The sequence below is a fragment of the Miscanthus floridulus genome, chromosome 18, assembly GCF_019320115.1.
Source record: "Miscanthus floridulus cultivar M001 chromosome 18, ASM1932011v1, whole genome shotgun sequence".
In the NCBI taxonomy this organism is placed as follows: Eukaryota; Viridiplantae; Streptophyta; class Magnoliopsida; order Poales; family Poaceae; genus Miscanthus; species Miscanthus floridulus.
This window is the reverse complement of record NC_089597.1, coordinates 20,148,840-20,165,065: the sequence shown is the minus strand read 5'-3', so window position 1 is coordinate 20,165,065 and position 16,226 is coordinate 20,148,840. Positions and strand designations below refer to the sequence as shown.

At 43.1% G+C, this 16,226-nt stretch overlaps 1 long non-coding RNA gene across 1 annotated transcript; it reads right to left on the bottom strand.

Annotated features, from left to right (window-relative positions):
* Nucleotides 1-554: 554 nt before the first annotated feature.
* On the bottom strand, nucleotides 555-1,849 carry LOC136522292 (uncharacterized). The gene is made up of 3 exons (XR_010775846.1): nucleotides 1,768-1,849; nucleotides 1,413-1,478; nucleotides 555-690 (listed from the first exon to the last, which is right to left on the bottom strand). It is a non-coding gene; the product is annotated as an uncharacterized lncRNA (long non-coding RNA).
* Between the last annotated feature and the right edge of the window lie 14,377 nt (nucleotides 1,850-16,226).

Sequence of the window (16,226 nt, the reverse complement as noted above, 5' to 3'; positions counted from 1 at the left end):
GAAACTCTCTATTGCCACGATAAATATTTGGTTGCTAGAGGTAGCCTCTCTATTGCCACACTAAACATTGTGGTTGCTATAGGTGCAACCATCTATTGCCACGATAAATATTTGGTTGCTAGAGGTTGCCTCTCTATTGCCATGATCAATAGTGGTTGCTATACTTGGACACTCTATTGCCACGCTTGCTATTGTGTTGCTACTGTTTGGAGATTCTATTGCCACGCCCACTATTCCGTTGGTATGATGTTTTTTGCAACATCGTTTGTTTGTTGCTATATCATATATTGCAACACCAAATTATTATGTCAATAGTCCATATTGCAACGCTTTATTTGCTTCAAACAATAATTGCATGCCGAACAATATATGATGAAAGAAGCATTTAGACATCCATTAATCCAAAATATGCTTTGTTCATACAATTCATTAATGAAACCATCCAATGTCAAACTTAGTTGATAACACATGCACAGCTGAAACACATAAGGTATCCGACACACACTAGCTAGTTTGAACACGTCAAAATGTAATGAACTATGTCTAGCATTGTAGCAAAGGCTGACTTGACATTGACCATCCCATCACTTGTGCGCTCCACTCAAACTCTATCTTGCTCCGACCAGTACTTGTACCTTCCGCTGTGGTAGCTACGAGTTGTGTTTGTGGCGGGCTGCTATCTTGGTTTTCCTGCAAATCAATAGATGGAGGGAAAATTAGGCCCCATACTAAGGACTATCACATGACAACATTAAACACTCTTCAGTTCTCAAACTACAAACATTGACTTTGAGGATAAAAGAAATACAATGATCTCTACATTGTATGAGCAATATTGTGAACAAAATTTTAAGCATCTTGTACATGTTACACTGCTACCTAGAAAACGATATACCACACTATTGAAGCGCATCTTGTACAAGTAACCTTATAACATGGCAGGTAACTATCCTTGGCACTTTTACCATGAGCTTTCAAAATATTGATGCTCTGAAGATCAGATAAAACCCATAGTTACAAGCTAAATTTATGAAAGAACTCAACAATAAGAACAATTAACACCAAACCTGGGAGATTAAAGAGAACAATAATACATGTTTAAAAGTTATTGTCCATGCACTACTAAGCAACCAATCATCAAGGTCTTTGACCCAGCATGGGCAGAAGGACCACCTAGGTGGTCCAAAGCAGTTCATGCTATAGTTAACATCAAACATCCTAATTGAATGTTTTGGTAGAGCACATTGTCCAGACAATAATATGGCAACAAGTAGCACTACAGAGTACGTAAGCAGTGGAAAGGTAAATTGATCAAAAGGATATCCTAGAGATGTCTTATTCACAACATAACAAATCCATATGATAGAATATATTTAGTGGAGTAGTGTTGTAACCAAACATCATTGACTGACCTTGATTGGATACTTCACTTCTCCCTTGGCATTTATAATCTTCACACCTTGAACTGCCTCAACAACCTAAGAAATAAAAGTCAGGATGACTTACATCAAATAGTTCAAAGCAATGCCAATAGAAAGGCAGTGAAACCATAACAGTTAGCTACTGGGATAAATTCTGTGAGGCAGAAACCATAACAGCACATTATTACTGATCTCAAGAGAATTATAAGAGCACAAATGCAGATAACCACTAAAGGCATGACAAAAAATCGTCTTGAGTCCATAACAGTCACTCCACTATAGTTTTGTACAACACACTTTTGAGTCCATAACTTTGTCTAATACAAAAAAAATCTAAGATACCAACCTAGTAGCAGCTCCATGCATGTAGCGTGGATGCAAAAAGAGTTGTGCAGTTCCCCACAATGGCTTGATATTGGTCTCATCCTACATTTAGTTCAGATGAAACAGAAAATTGAGCAAACAGAGAAATGCACTACACTTTCATACAGCCCAAGTGCTAGCAACTTAGATTACACTAACCTGGAGCTGCTTTGCCAGCTCAACTATCTCGTCCAAGTTAGCATTTGTTTCCTGCAATGTCAAATAACGGTATTAGGAAATTTCTGACAGTCAAGTTACACCCAACCCCACAGAAATTCCATTAGTAAACCAAAGTCGTCAAATGATATGGCCTAGTTGAAATTTTGAATACTGACATGCTGAGCAGGACAACAAGTCAACAAGTGAGAAATGAGAAAGTGATCTATTGGGCTAATAACTTGGACTTCAAGATTGATACAAACTAGTAAGGAACTCATTCTTAAAAAGTTATTTCAGTGTTGCTGCCTTTTTCTTTCAAAGGATAATTCCTTTTGCTAATATGCAGCCAAATGCATAATAGAAATTACCTTGTCTAAGGGGTGGTGGAAGTGGAAAGCAAGTTAGAAAACAAGGTTTTATCTGCAAATAAATGAAAACATTTTAGATTATGACAACAACAGCAAACTAGGATCAGTGACAAAGTGACTTGAAAAAGAAAACTAGTTAGTTTCACTTAATTGCAAACTGTTATAAAAAAGTAATATGACATTAGTCTTGAGACCTAGGTTCGAGCCCTGCATCTCCTTAATTTAAAGCGGGGGTGCGGTCTGCTCCTTCCCGTGAAGTTTTTTTTTAAAAAAGTAATATGGCATTAAAATTCAGGAATGCCCCATTTCATTTTAGAAGACAAACCCTAAATCTGAAGTATGTGCATGTTCTGTTACTTCAAGCTTATCAAATGCATGTATTACTAAGAAAAGTTGTAGTGTAAGAAAATACTAAGTTACTAGTAATTAAATATATCAAAATAAAATTCAGATTCCACACTAGAAGTCACAGTAATAAACACACCCACCCACCATAATTTTCTTTGACAACACATTCCATTACTAGGCATACTCCTCGTGAGTTTCATAGTTGCTAAGAGTACTTCATATCCTGCTATCCAAAGGAGATAAGCAATACATGACTTAAAGGAATATTGCTTGAACAGACTTTACACATAGACACAGATTCAATAGCAAAATGCACACATGGACTTAAAGACTAAGATAGTGTCACCTCTATAGAATGTGTTGACATTTTGTAGAGACTACAATATTCTAATTTAGTATACAAGCTGACACGAATTCTTTGTATAGTACACTGCCGTGGCACTATATTTAAGATTAGAACAAACTTCAAAAAGCAAATACAGAAAAAACAAATGCAAAATTAAGTACTCACACCTCTTGTAGGGACTATGCACGGGTAGTCATCTAACTCAGGGAGATGAAAACACTTGGGGTTGCTGGTCCAACAGAACATACCACTACCAGGCTTAAAGGGGTTCTCCCCAATCCAAACCTCATCAGGGTACTCAGTTACCGGCACACTCTGTCAGTACTACCATTCCAGTTAAGACCACCTTCCCTATAGAGCAGCATGCAGAGGAAAAAGAATTAATGGCATCACTCAGATATAGCAGGAATTCAATTAGGCAAAATAATACAAACAACATACTAGATAGAATGCATAAATGTGATGGACATAGGATCGATGATATGGTAGAGAAAACTTGATAGGAACAGCTAGCAAGCAGACCTTGTAGTCTCTGAATTAAAGCTTTCAGAAACTTACCACTGCAAACTTAGTTAATCACTGGCACAATGGAACCCCTACTACGCACAGAATCAGACGATACCATTTTTCACATGGATCTGAAATAGCTCGGAGGGGATGGAAGAATCTCTCGGATCCGATGATGCGCCAGGCAGGACCATAAGATGACGACGGGTCCGGAGTGGCGGCGAATCTCCGGAGAGGAAGGCGCGCGCGGGGGCGAGGGTGGCCGATGAAGGGGCTGGCGGCGCCACGACGATGGGCGGCCGGCGGCGCGCGCGGGGGAAGGGTGGCTGGCGGGGGGGGCTGGCGGCGCCGCGACGATGGGCGGCCGGCGGCTCGCGCGAGCGCGCCCACGAGTGAGGGAGCACGGGCGGTGGGCAGGGGGCACTGGTGGCGCCGTGAGGGGTGCGGCCAGGGGATGGATAGGTAGGGTTGAAACGTGGAGGAGGTGGGCCTTAGAACGGTTTTATAGATCTATTTTATGCTAGTTGAGATCTTGATCGTCGATTTATAGATGAACGGTTATGAGGAGCTGGGCCTTAGAAGAAACGTCTCAGGATAGGATATTTCAGCCCGTTTAACAAAATCAATCAACATGTTTATTGTTTAAACAGAAATACATTTAAATTAAAAAAATTCTTATGAGGAGCAAAATTTCCAAGCAGGAGCAAAATTTTAATTTTGTTGAGAATTTGAATTTAATGAAATGTATTATATCCATGAACTTTCCACATTGTATGAAATGTAATTAAATATCATGGTTTGTATACATGGTTTAACTTTACCATGTACTCTTAATTTTGAATTTTCTTTTGCCAGACCTATGATGGGAGAAATTTTCATTTGGATGGAATCGCTTTATATTTCAACATTGACAGTGCAAGTTACATGCTATGTTTTGAGCTTGATGTTGACAATGGCTATCTAGGGGACACTAATTCGGAATAAGTGACATAGATGTGCTCATCCGGAAAACTACAATGCAAGTATCACAAATGAACGCGATTTATACCATGAGGGTGCGATCAGAACCACTGGATCGGCGATAGATGGCCAGAAATAGTTGGACCATTTGGGCTAAAATGGGCTTGGTTCATTCTTTCTCTGCTTAATGTTTTTCTTTTTCTTTTTTCATTTTATTGCACCATTGTGAAGTAACACACAAAATTAATTATCTATTATACACCAGTACATTTTTTATATACAATAGACTACATATAAGTTGCCTTGTAGAAGTTTCAATAAATTTCTAACTCATATAAGTTTAAATGATTTTTTTGTAGGTTTATTGAAAGTAATTACAATTTGAACTACATGTATCTCAAATAATATTTAAAAAATTCTTAAAAATATATTTTAAGTATCTATGTTCTATTATAGCTCATATATTGAAAATAGATGATATGTTTAAATTTTTGCTAGGGATAATTCAAACTTCTAGTTGCAACCTTATTATAAAATAATGGTAATAATATCTAAAACTTCTTCAAAAAATCTGAAAATTGCCATACAATCAATTTATTGACGTATAAGCTTGACATAAAAGTTTCGTAAGATTTTACAAAAATTAGAGTGTACGTTGTTCACAAAATGGATAGACCTCTCACATTGCTTCATACAAGTCAAGTCAAACTTTGAGATTTGAATACCTCGTAATATGTTCGAACTCGTACGCACCTCAAAATTGGACACAACCTTACCTTTACCATGCTGTTGATATTTGTGGATTTACATTGCCACTTGTTGTGCAAAAAAAATATTTTTCTATTTTTAACTAACTAATTAATACACCCTTGTGAAGTAACTTGCAAAATAATTATTTTATATACCCCTAATTACATTTTTACATGTAATAGACAACATTTAAGTTGTCATGTAGGAGTTTCAAGAATTTTTAACAGATTTAGTATTTTCTATCATTTAAATGAATTTCTACACGCTTATCGAAAGTAATTCCAAGTTGAACTATGTGTACCTCCAATAAGATTCAAAAAATGCAGGCGGTAGCGTGCTCGAGCGGCGATGCACGTGGACGGTGTGGTTAGGCGCTGGCGGCGAGCTGTTGGTGCGGCATGGCGGCGTCGAGGCGCGTCGGGCGTGGTGACGACGGCCAGATGGTAATATAACGGCTGCTTAATGTCGAACACACCTCAGTACCCCAGTGGTAGATGAGGGTTTGCTTGTACTTTAGTTCCAAGGTTCAAATCCTCATTGGAGCATTTTTTTAATAGAATATATTTTTTTGTCTATTGCAACCATTTTTGATATATTGCAACACTTTTAGGCCGTTGCATCAGGGGTAGTCTACTGCGTGGAGTATTTTATCTATTGCAACCATTTTTTGGTACATTGCAACACTTTTAGGCTGTTGCATCAGAGCAGGTCCCACTGGCTGGATTCCCGCGCAGCCAGTATTTGCTTCCGTGCAGGTGTGAATGAAATGGTGCGATGAGCGGCGCAGGCCGTGGGGCTGGTGACGTGGTCTGGCCAGTCCTATGCCTCCACGTCGGTACGGTGGGCCCCGTGGTCAGCGACGAAGACCGAATCGCTTGCCACGCATGTCATCACGTGTTCGTTCTTTTTCTTTTTTTCCTTCTAGAATTTTTATGAACTTCTACACTATTGAAATAGTAGATAATTTCTAATGGAAAAGTCATCAAAAACAAAGTTGTAGAACCCACTGAGATCTACAATTTCGGTTTTGGTCCTTTCTCCATCCGACTTTGTTTCAATAATTCAAAATTTTGATTTTTAAAATATAAGAATTCAAATAGAATTTTGGGATAGTAAATGATTTCAAATGAAAACGTTATCAACAACAAAGTTGTAGAAATCATAAAGATCTACAACTTTTATTTTAGTCATTTCTTTATCCGACTTTGTTTGAATAATTCAAAATTTGAATTTCAAAATATGAGAGCTTCAAACATATTTTTGGGACAGTTAATGATTTCAAATAAAAAAGTCGTCAACAACAAAGTTGTACAACCCAACGTGATCTACAACTCTTGTATTGGTAATTTCTCCATCCGACAAAAATGGCAGTATACATTGTTCACAATTGCGTACATCTTTCATATTAATCATTTATAACTATGTGAGAGATGTATCAATTTGTGAATAATGTCTATTGCCACCTTGTTAAAATCATTTAAGTTTTTTATATGATGATTAGATAACAAAAACATGTTACCATGCAAAATTGTAGAATTTTCTGACAAAATTTAGAATTATTACAATTATGTGATCTTAATTTAGGAATAGAAGGATGAATTATCCCTAGCAAACAAATGTTTTCCCTAACAACTCTGGGATATGGGATAGAGTGGAATGTATGACTAAATATATTCTTTGTAATTTTTTTTGACTTCTATTGAAGGTACGCACAGTTCAATTTGGAATTACTTTCGGTAAGCATACATAAATTTATTTAAAAGATAGAAAATATCAAATGAGTTCTAATTTTTTTGAAACTCCTACACAACAACATATACGTAGGCTATTGCTTGTTAAAAAAGTTTTAGAAATACCAACTATTAAGAATAGAAATACCAACTATTCATGTGTTCTTCATTCCAAATCAGTTCATCTAACTAGACGGAATTAGTACTTGGAAGAAAATTCCCCCAACTTGGCACAAAGACTTGTTGTAGCCTGGTGGTTAGACTTGGTTCCTTATCGAGGTCTTGGGTTTGAGTCTCAACTAAGGAATATTTTTTTCTGATTTAATTTCTCTATTCTCTCACTAACATGTTAATAACAATGTATGCCGAAGCAAGTCACAAACAATGAAGTGGTGTGGTGGTACGATGCGCTTGGATTTAGTTCGAGGTCTTGGGTTCAATTCCCTTGGCCGGCATCTTTTTTTTTTGCCCTTTTCATGTCAATTCCCTTGGCAGATGGGCTCCAGCTTGCAGTTGGCGCCAGCAGGCCTGCTCAGACCAAGCGCAAGCGTGCAGCCTAGCCCATATTTTTTGGTTTTGAATTTCAAATGATTGGACCAAACATGTATAAGGAAACATGCCAGAAAAAATCACAAACACAACCATGATGTGGTGGTAAGACATGCTCATCTTTAGTGGCAGGTCGAGGGTTTGAATCCTCCTCACCCCCACTTTTTTGGTATATTATTCAGAAATGCGTGGAACATTTTATCTATTACAACCATTTTTGGTATATTGCAACACTTTTAGGCCGTTGCATCAGGGGTAGTCTAATGCATGGAGCATTTTGTCTATTGCAACCATTTTTGATATATTGCAACACTTTTAGACCGTTGCATGAGGGGTAGTCTTTAGCAACACAAAAAATGATGGCAATATTAACATGATATTGCGTCCATTTAGGATTGTAGTTACAATAAGTAGTTAACAAATGCAACGCCATAAAAGATTATTACAACCCCAGAAAACTGTGGCAATAGGAACATGCTATTGCATCCATTCAGAATTCTTGTTGCAATAATCACCCTAGCAATTACAACACCATGGAACATTATTGCAACCCATAACAACCATGGCAATAGTTACAAGCAAAAGCAACCAAATCCAATATAGTTGCAATAACACCAAGTAATTGCAACAAAAATTAATACTATTGCAACTCAAAAGTGCCATGGCAATAATGCCAACTGATTGCAACACAATTTTTAAATGGTTGCAGTAGCACATGCCTGTTGCAACGACAAACCACACATATTGCAACATATTTAGTCTGTTGCATTATAGGCACATATTGCAACCTTTTTATGGAAAGGTTACAATACGATCCACATATGACAACCAAATTAGTGGTGTTGTAATCATGTGGCGTGGCATTAGAGGTAGAACCTTGTGCTCCTTGATCTACAAATAGAGCTCAGCAGCTACCTGACGTGCAATGAGGCCAGGCGGTGATGCCGCTCTGAGGTTGTTGTCGATGGTGCGGTACCTCAACTCGACGTCATCATCATTACTAGCGTCCAAGTACTCCTCCATGTTCGGAGGTGGTGAGACGAACTCGAGCTGGGACAGCCAAGTTGTTGCCGATGCTAGAGTAACAGGAGGAGGAGTCGGTGCAGCGGGTGACATCACCTGTGTGCCCGCCACGGGTGTGCCGGGGCTCACAGCAGGGGCTGGTGTCGCTAGGGGCTCTAGTACGCCTATAGTGGTGTCAACGTCAGCGCGCCCAGTGCCCAGCTCCATCACGTGGTACTCCACAACGAGGTCCACAGTGACATCCAAGTCCTTGCCTTCGTCCTTCTAGCTCTAGGACGTCGGCTCGTCGAAGACCGCGTCCTTGGACACAATGGCGTGATGAGTCACTAGGTCGTAGAAGCGCCATGCCTTGGCACCTGACTCGTAGCCGATGAAGACAACTGGAGTGCCACGGTCGTCAAGCTTCTTCATGTGTGGCTTCGTCACCTTGACGTACGCCATGCACCCGAATGTGCGCAAGAAGCTGACATCTGACCTATGACCATGCCAAGCCTCATACGCGTCATGTCGTCGACGCCCTTGGTGGGTGCCCGGTTCAGCAGGAAGATGGCGGTGGCTACCCCCTCGCCCTAGAACATCGCTGACATGTTCCGGCTCTTCAGCAGACTACGTGCCATGGTGATGACAGTTTGTTTCGTTCGCTCAACGATGCCATTCTGCTACAGCGTGTACGGTGCTGTGTGCTGCCGCTCGACGCCATGCTCGGCACAGTACTCCTCGAACGCAATAGAGGTGAACTCACCCCCATTGTCAGTGCGCAGAACACACATACGCTGGCCTATCTCCACCTCCACCTTTGCCTAGAATTTCTTGACTATGGCGAGGGTGTCGCTCTTGGCAGCGAGCAGCGCCATCCACATGTACCTGCTCTTGTCATCAACCAGTAGAAGAAAATATTGCTTACCACCGGATGTGGCCCGCATGATTAGGCCGCTGTGGGGGTACGACCCTGGATACCCACGACAGACTACATGGGCTATGCCCCCAGGGGTGGTCTAGCCCACAAGACGAAGCCTTGCGGAGCACGACGCTGCTCAGCGAACCCCGCAAGACACCGAAAAGATATCCTAAAGATACTACGAGATCTATTAGGATACGTTCGATCCCATGATTCCTGTAATCTGTTATTACTTTCAGGTTATCTCCTAAATTTAATCGACTTGTAACCCTGCCTCCTAAACTATATAAGGTGGGCAGGGACCCCTCAAAACACACGCAACATCATATCATAGCCAATACAATCTAACAGACCACAAGAGTAGGGTATTACGTAGTGCTGATGGCCTGAACCTGTCTAACTCTTGTGTCTCTGTTGCCTTCTTGTTCTTAATTACGTGCATTTCTGTCGATCAATCTACCTTCGTGGGATACCCCTCGGAGGACTGTGGATGATATTCTATCGACAGTTGGTATGCCAGGTAGGAGTGTGCGTGCTATTTCCATGTCGAACAAGATGGTATGTTTTGTAGGCTCTTCGTCCCTCCCACAGCCCGGTCAGATCTTTATGGTTGGATCGATCTACTAGGTCATCAACGCTGATGGAGACGGAGAGCTCATCAAGCCAGTGCAGATTGATTCTACGCCGACCACCCCAACACCTGTGACTGCAGATCCGATCTTGGAACCACCTCCGAGGTCGTCTTCATCAACAATCCACCGCTCGCTCCCCCGCTACTCGAGGAGGCAGATCAACAATGATGATTTGATCGCATCCATCAATCAGGTTGGCTAGAAACTCACCGACTGCCTCTCCATTGTAGAATCGGCTCTGACCACTCTGATTCAGATCTATCGGATGCTGATCAGGAAACTCCAGGGGTTATGGCCCTACCCTTTGGGCTCACCAGTGTCGTCGCCACCTATCAAGATGCCCTGAGGGGCAAATTTGCCGACCAGGCAGGAGACATCTATCCTCTCGCCGACCAGATCGCTGACCAGCTCCCGCCCACTGTCACCATGCTGCACATCGGCCGATGCCCCAAAGCATCCCTCCAAACCATCCTGGAGGAAAATCTAGACTCTGAGTCCCAGGGCTCTACGGAGACTGTCGCCGAAACCACTGACATACAACCTCCTTTCCCACCCTTCCGAGGAGGCAGAATTTTCAACGTCAGCATCGACAGCCCCCCACGGGATGGGGAAACCGATGAGGACCACGCCGCTCATGTCAACAGGAACACCAACCGTGCATAGCGCTGAGCAAATGAGGCCGCCATTGTGCTAGCCGAGGCTGCTCGCAACGAACAACTCGACTCGCAAGGGAGGCCACGCCCACTCCAACGCAACCTCAATGACAAATTTGTCCATGTTGACAGCCACGATGTCTAGAAGACCCCAAGCGCCAACTTGGCCATGGCAGCTAATGAGCTCACCCGGCTCGAGCAAACACCAGAGGTCGCCAAGGTCACCATAATGCTCAAAGTTGCACTCTGCTAGGTCAACGAGATCCGCCAGGATCAGAGACCTTCCTACTCGACGAGCTCGATTCGTCGATCCACCGCGCCAAGATCCAATCGCCACCCCAGCCGAAGTCGTTTCGCTGACCAGCACCGCAATGATGGACAACCCCTCCAGGGGGAGCTAGGGGGAACCGCATCGACTACCCTCACCAACACGACCAAGAAGTCGACCAAGATGTCCGTGCGCACATAAACAATCTCTGAGACGTGTGACGTCATATCAACGGGCGTCATTTCTCTCGCCATGAAGAAGAAGTACGCCGATGTCAAGAGTACGAGCAAGAATTCGGTAACCCGGACTCAGCCCTCCAGCCACTCAACGCCGGCAATGCCGCAGATCATGATGGTGACAATCCTGAAGGGCCCCGTGCATTCACAAGGGCACTCCGAATACTCTAGTGGCCCCATGGTTTCAAAATCACAGGGGTTGAGCCCAACGAGGGACAGATGAACCCCACACAGTGGCTACAAGCTTATGCCACTACTGTGCGCGCCACCGGGGGAGATACCAGTGTCATGGCGAACTATCTTCCCATGATGCTCACGCCAACTACGATGAACTGGTTCACAAGCCTCGCCTCAGACTCCATCGAATCCTAGGAAGAGCTAAAGAAGGTCTTCACCGACAACTACATGGCTACGTGTACTCGGCCGGGCACCAAGCATGATCTGAATCGCATCTACCAGAAATCGTCCGAGCTCCTCCGTAGCTACATTAGACGCTTCTCCGAGATGAGGAATTCTATTCCCAACATCACGGAAGCAGAGGTCATCACCGCCTTCATTCGAGGACTCCATCACCACGACCTCTGCTTCAAGTTCAATCGCAAGCCGCCAAAGGGGATTGGCGAGATGATTACGACTGCCGATCAGTATGCTGACGCCAAGGAGGCCAAAGTGCGCTTCAACGAGGATGCGGGCACTCACCGCCCAGCTTGCCGCAGCGATGAGCATCCTGACGACCGACGCCCCGACGACCGCCACAACGATGACCGCAATCACCATTGGGACAATGGCCATGATTGGCCAGAAGGGTCTAAATCTAGTCAATATCCCCGTCGCCGACCAGACCACATCGTCGCCGCCATAGACGAACCTTACGCCAAGCGCAACTATGATGAGCAGTACAAAAAGATCCTCGAAGGCCCGTGCCCTCTCCATATGAATAGGAAGCACAAGATGAAGGACTGCCTCGGCTTGGCTAAGGAGTTCCAGGTCAAAAAGCCAGACGATGACAATAATGACAGAGCCAGAGGCCACCGACCACCCGGGGACAACAACAATGCCTTCTAGGACCATGACAAAGTGGTCGCCACTATCTTTGGGAGCCTCGCTGTTGGGAGGAGGTACCGGCCTGTCGGTGCTACCTCTATGGCTTGTACTTTGGCAGATCTAGGCTTCTCCATGTCTGCATCTGAGATACCTCTGGTAATTGATTTCTGTTTAAAGTAAGTTTTGTGCTCTTTTGTTAACGGGTTCATAGTTCTTTTGAGTGCTCTAGTCCTTGCTAGATATCTAGATTAGAGTAGTAATCGTTAGCATAAGTGTGGTGCTTAGTCTATCGGCTACCTGTGTTTGTTCCCTGCTTCTTGGTTGTGTGGTAGTAGCGGGAGGTGATAGCCCTGTCTATCCTTTGTAGTCCACGCCAAATTGAGCAGGTTCTTAAATTAGTAGGACCGTAGTCGCGTCGGTAGAGTTATCTATTAGCGGTGCTTTATCGTTTATGCGGCATCCCAAAGTGAACACTAGAATCATAAGCCTTGCTTTGCATAGGGTTATAACCATAGAAATCCTCTCTACTCATACCTTAAACCTTGATTGCTATCCCTGGATAAACTAGTTGTTAGACAACACACACACGTTTCCCCATGGATATGATACTCGATAATACTCTGGGTGAAAACTACTTCGATACCCTATGCTTGCGGATTTTGTCTCTGTGTGCCACCACATGTGTCAACAATGGTCTTATTCTAAAAATGTGATTGGTAAATGGGACCATCTTATTTTCTTGTATGGGCCTTCCATTGAAATTGAATTTACTCTTTGAAAGTAGTTTCTTCTTTGACTATTATTTTCATGTTCCATGGTATTTCCTCCCGTGATTGTCAATATTCTTCCTCTGCTTGGGATGATTGCATCGTTGTTTACTACTGAAGCTGATGGAGAATTGTTGTCTTGCTTGGCTTGACTGTTTTGAGGGTTGTTATTTGCAACTGAAGCTTCTGGTTGTGTTGATTGGACATTGGATTGTTGAGGTTGATTTTGCCTCCATTGATTTTGCATGGGATGGTATATTGCTAGAGGTCATAGCTGTATGCGGGAGGTGGCCCTGGAAGTAGTGCTTGGGCATGTCTATAATGCATCGGGTAATAAGTTTGATGGGAACTTTGCTGTTCTTGCCTCACATGATTCACAACTTTGGATTGGCTTGGTGCCCTGTTCTCTTCTTGGGCTTCTTTAATGCTTTTCTTTACTTTGGGGCACATCTTGGATGTATGTCCAGCGCCTTTGCCATGGATAATGCAGTACATATCTTCATGTTTTGAAGACGCTCTTCCTCTTCCTCCTCTTCCTCTTGTTCCGAAGCCTACTCTTTCAAATGTTCTCTCATTGAATTGACTTCGCTGGTTGTATTGGCTTTGTTGAGCATAATCACTTTTAGCTGTTGAATTGTTGTCATTCTCGATTTGATTGACTTGGTTGTGCGGTGTAAATGGTCTTCGCTCATAGTTGTTTGGTCTTGGAGGGTGGAAGTTATTGTTGCCTTGTTTGATTTGAACCCTGAATTTGTTTTCTTCCTCAATTCTTTTTTTTTCTGTAATCATCATATGATTTGCAATATTTTTGAATGACTTGGTAAAGCTTAGCGACTGTACTTGGTTTTTCTCAAGCAAGATGAGAAGCACATTGGCCTACACGAAGCCCTTTGATTGTGGCTATTATTACCACTTTGTCTGGTATATTTGGGATTTGTGCCTCGATTTGGATGAATCTCTTGAAATATTGGCTCAGGGGTTCTTTGATTTGCTGTTTGCAATTGAAAAGATCTATGTCTGTGAGGCCAGCTAGCTGGAATCCTTGGAAGTCAACGAGCAAATTTACTTTAAGTTGATCCCATGAATGTATTGATTTTGCTTTTAGCGAAGAGTACCATTGTTGTGCTAGTCCTTTAACTGCCATGACAAGAGATTTTGCTAATGTAGTTTCATCGCCGCCTCCAGAAATTTCTGTGGCTTCAAAACTCATCAGAAATTGCCTTGGGTCAGATTGTCCATCAAATGTTGGTATCATGTTAAATTTGTATCCTACGGGGCATTGTGCTAGCTGCAAATTTATTGACAAGGGAGAGCTTATGTCAATTGATATGAATGACTTTTGGGAATTCTTCTCTTGAGAGGCTTTGGTTGCTGAATTTGGTTCTTCCAAATGTATCACTTCGTGACTTGCGCTTTGAAGCTGTTCATTTAGTTCGCGAAGGGTGGCTTCGACTTCTTCTATTCTTTGTTTGAGAGACTTTTCTCTTGACCTTGTGTGACATTCTTTGAGTTCTTTTTGCTTGCTCAACACTTGTTCTTCTAGCTCTTTTAGTCTTTCCTCTTCAGCTTTGCTAAAATTGCGATTCCCAGTAAAAAAAAAGAAATATAATAGAAAAATATGGGACAAAAAATAAATCCACTTGTCTTTGAGGAGTTTTGATCATGAGGTGGATCATTTTCAAGACTTGTATTATCGCCAACTGGTGGGTCATCTTCGATTACCCCATTGATAACTTTCTTGTTCGGTCTGCCCATTATCTTCGTGTGGTTGTGGGAGTCTTCGAGCATACACAAACGGTGGACGCCAGATGTTGGGTAAAGAAATCACACAAGCATCAAAATCTGAACACAAAGCAAAGTTGTATTCATTTCTTGATCGTACTGTACATGTCAGAGGTGGTATTTATAGGTGCTCTAGTCTTCGTACTTTACATAAAATGACTATTTTGCCCCTAACTCAAATGGTTACAACCCTTTTCAACTACAAGGGCAAAGTGGTCTTTTTCTCCTTTTGAGTCTTCATTCTTCAACTTTTGCACATCAATTTACTGATGTCTTCGTCTTCAAGACTTAGTCGATTTCATCCTTGGCTTTCTTCTTCTTCCGGAATGTTTAGGCGAAGTCAAATTCTTGGCTTCGTCTAATCTTGCCTTCTTCTTCCTTCCAGCGAAGACGAGATCTCCTTAGCGAAGACGGAATCTTTCTGACGAAGTCAAATTTCCATCTTTGCTTTATTTCTTTTTCTAGCAAGTAAATTTTGTTATAGAAACCACAGTTCTAACTCCGAAGTTTTAGGGGCTGAGTTTTTGTAGCGAAGTTAAATCCCTAACCGGGAGCAATGTTCATGTTGGAGTATGTGTGTATGTACCTCGGGAGCAGCGCTTGGCGAGGGCAAGTTTTTGGTCGAGGGACGCATGGCTCACGGTCGACGACATGGTGTATCTTATCCTGTTCGTGGCGATCGGAAGGAAACAGGCGATCGCCGGGCGGGAAGTGTGATGAGCAGCGATGACTCAGGGAGAGAGAATTGCTAGAGCACGAGGGGTTGCACGAAGAGGCAAGGGAGGCCGTGGATTTATACTAGGCCGGAGCGCCGCTGCCGCATCGGGACGACAAACGATTGGCGGAGGGGCTGGGGAACCGGCGGGCCGCACGTGGTTTTGCCCGTTTTGGGGGGAAAAAAGCCGAAGCCCATGCATGCCGACTGCCGACTGCCGACTGTGGAGCCGAAGCCTATGTACCCAAACCAGTGATGTGGCGGGTTGGGGATGGACACGGGCACGAGGCGTCGGCCGTCGGGCTCCGCGCCTCCTCTGCCCACCATTTTGTCGGTGCCTCCTGCCGTTTCAGTTTTCACCACCAGCTCGGAGAAAAAAACAACGCAACAGAGCTAGTAGTACAGTTTTGGTCGCTTGGGTTGGCACTGCTGCGCACGCCACCATGTGAGCATCTGTGTGCTACCGAACGTGTAAAAAATACTGCCTGCGCACGGTAGGCACTGTGTCTCAGATTCAAAGCTAGAATTACGTTTTTTCTGGACGGAGAGAGCAGTTCTTTTTACAGATGGTGAAGTCAGCAAGGAGAACGAGGGGCACTTTGTTAGAGCAGGTCCAACGCAACGCAGGCATATAATTTCATATGCTTCACCATAAGGGCACCAGCAGTGTATAGGAGCACCCTTGGTTCTATATAGAAGCATGCTTA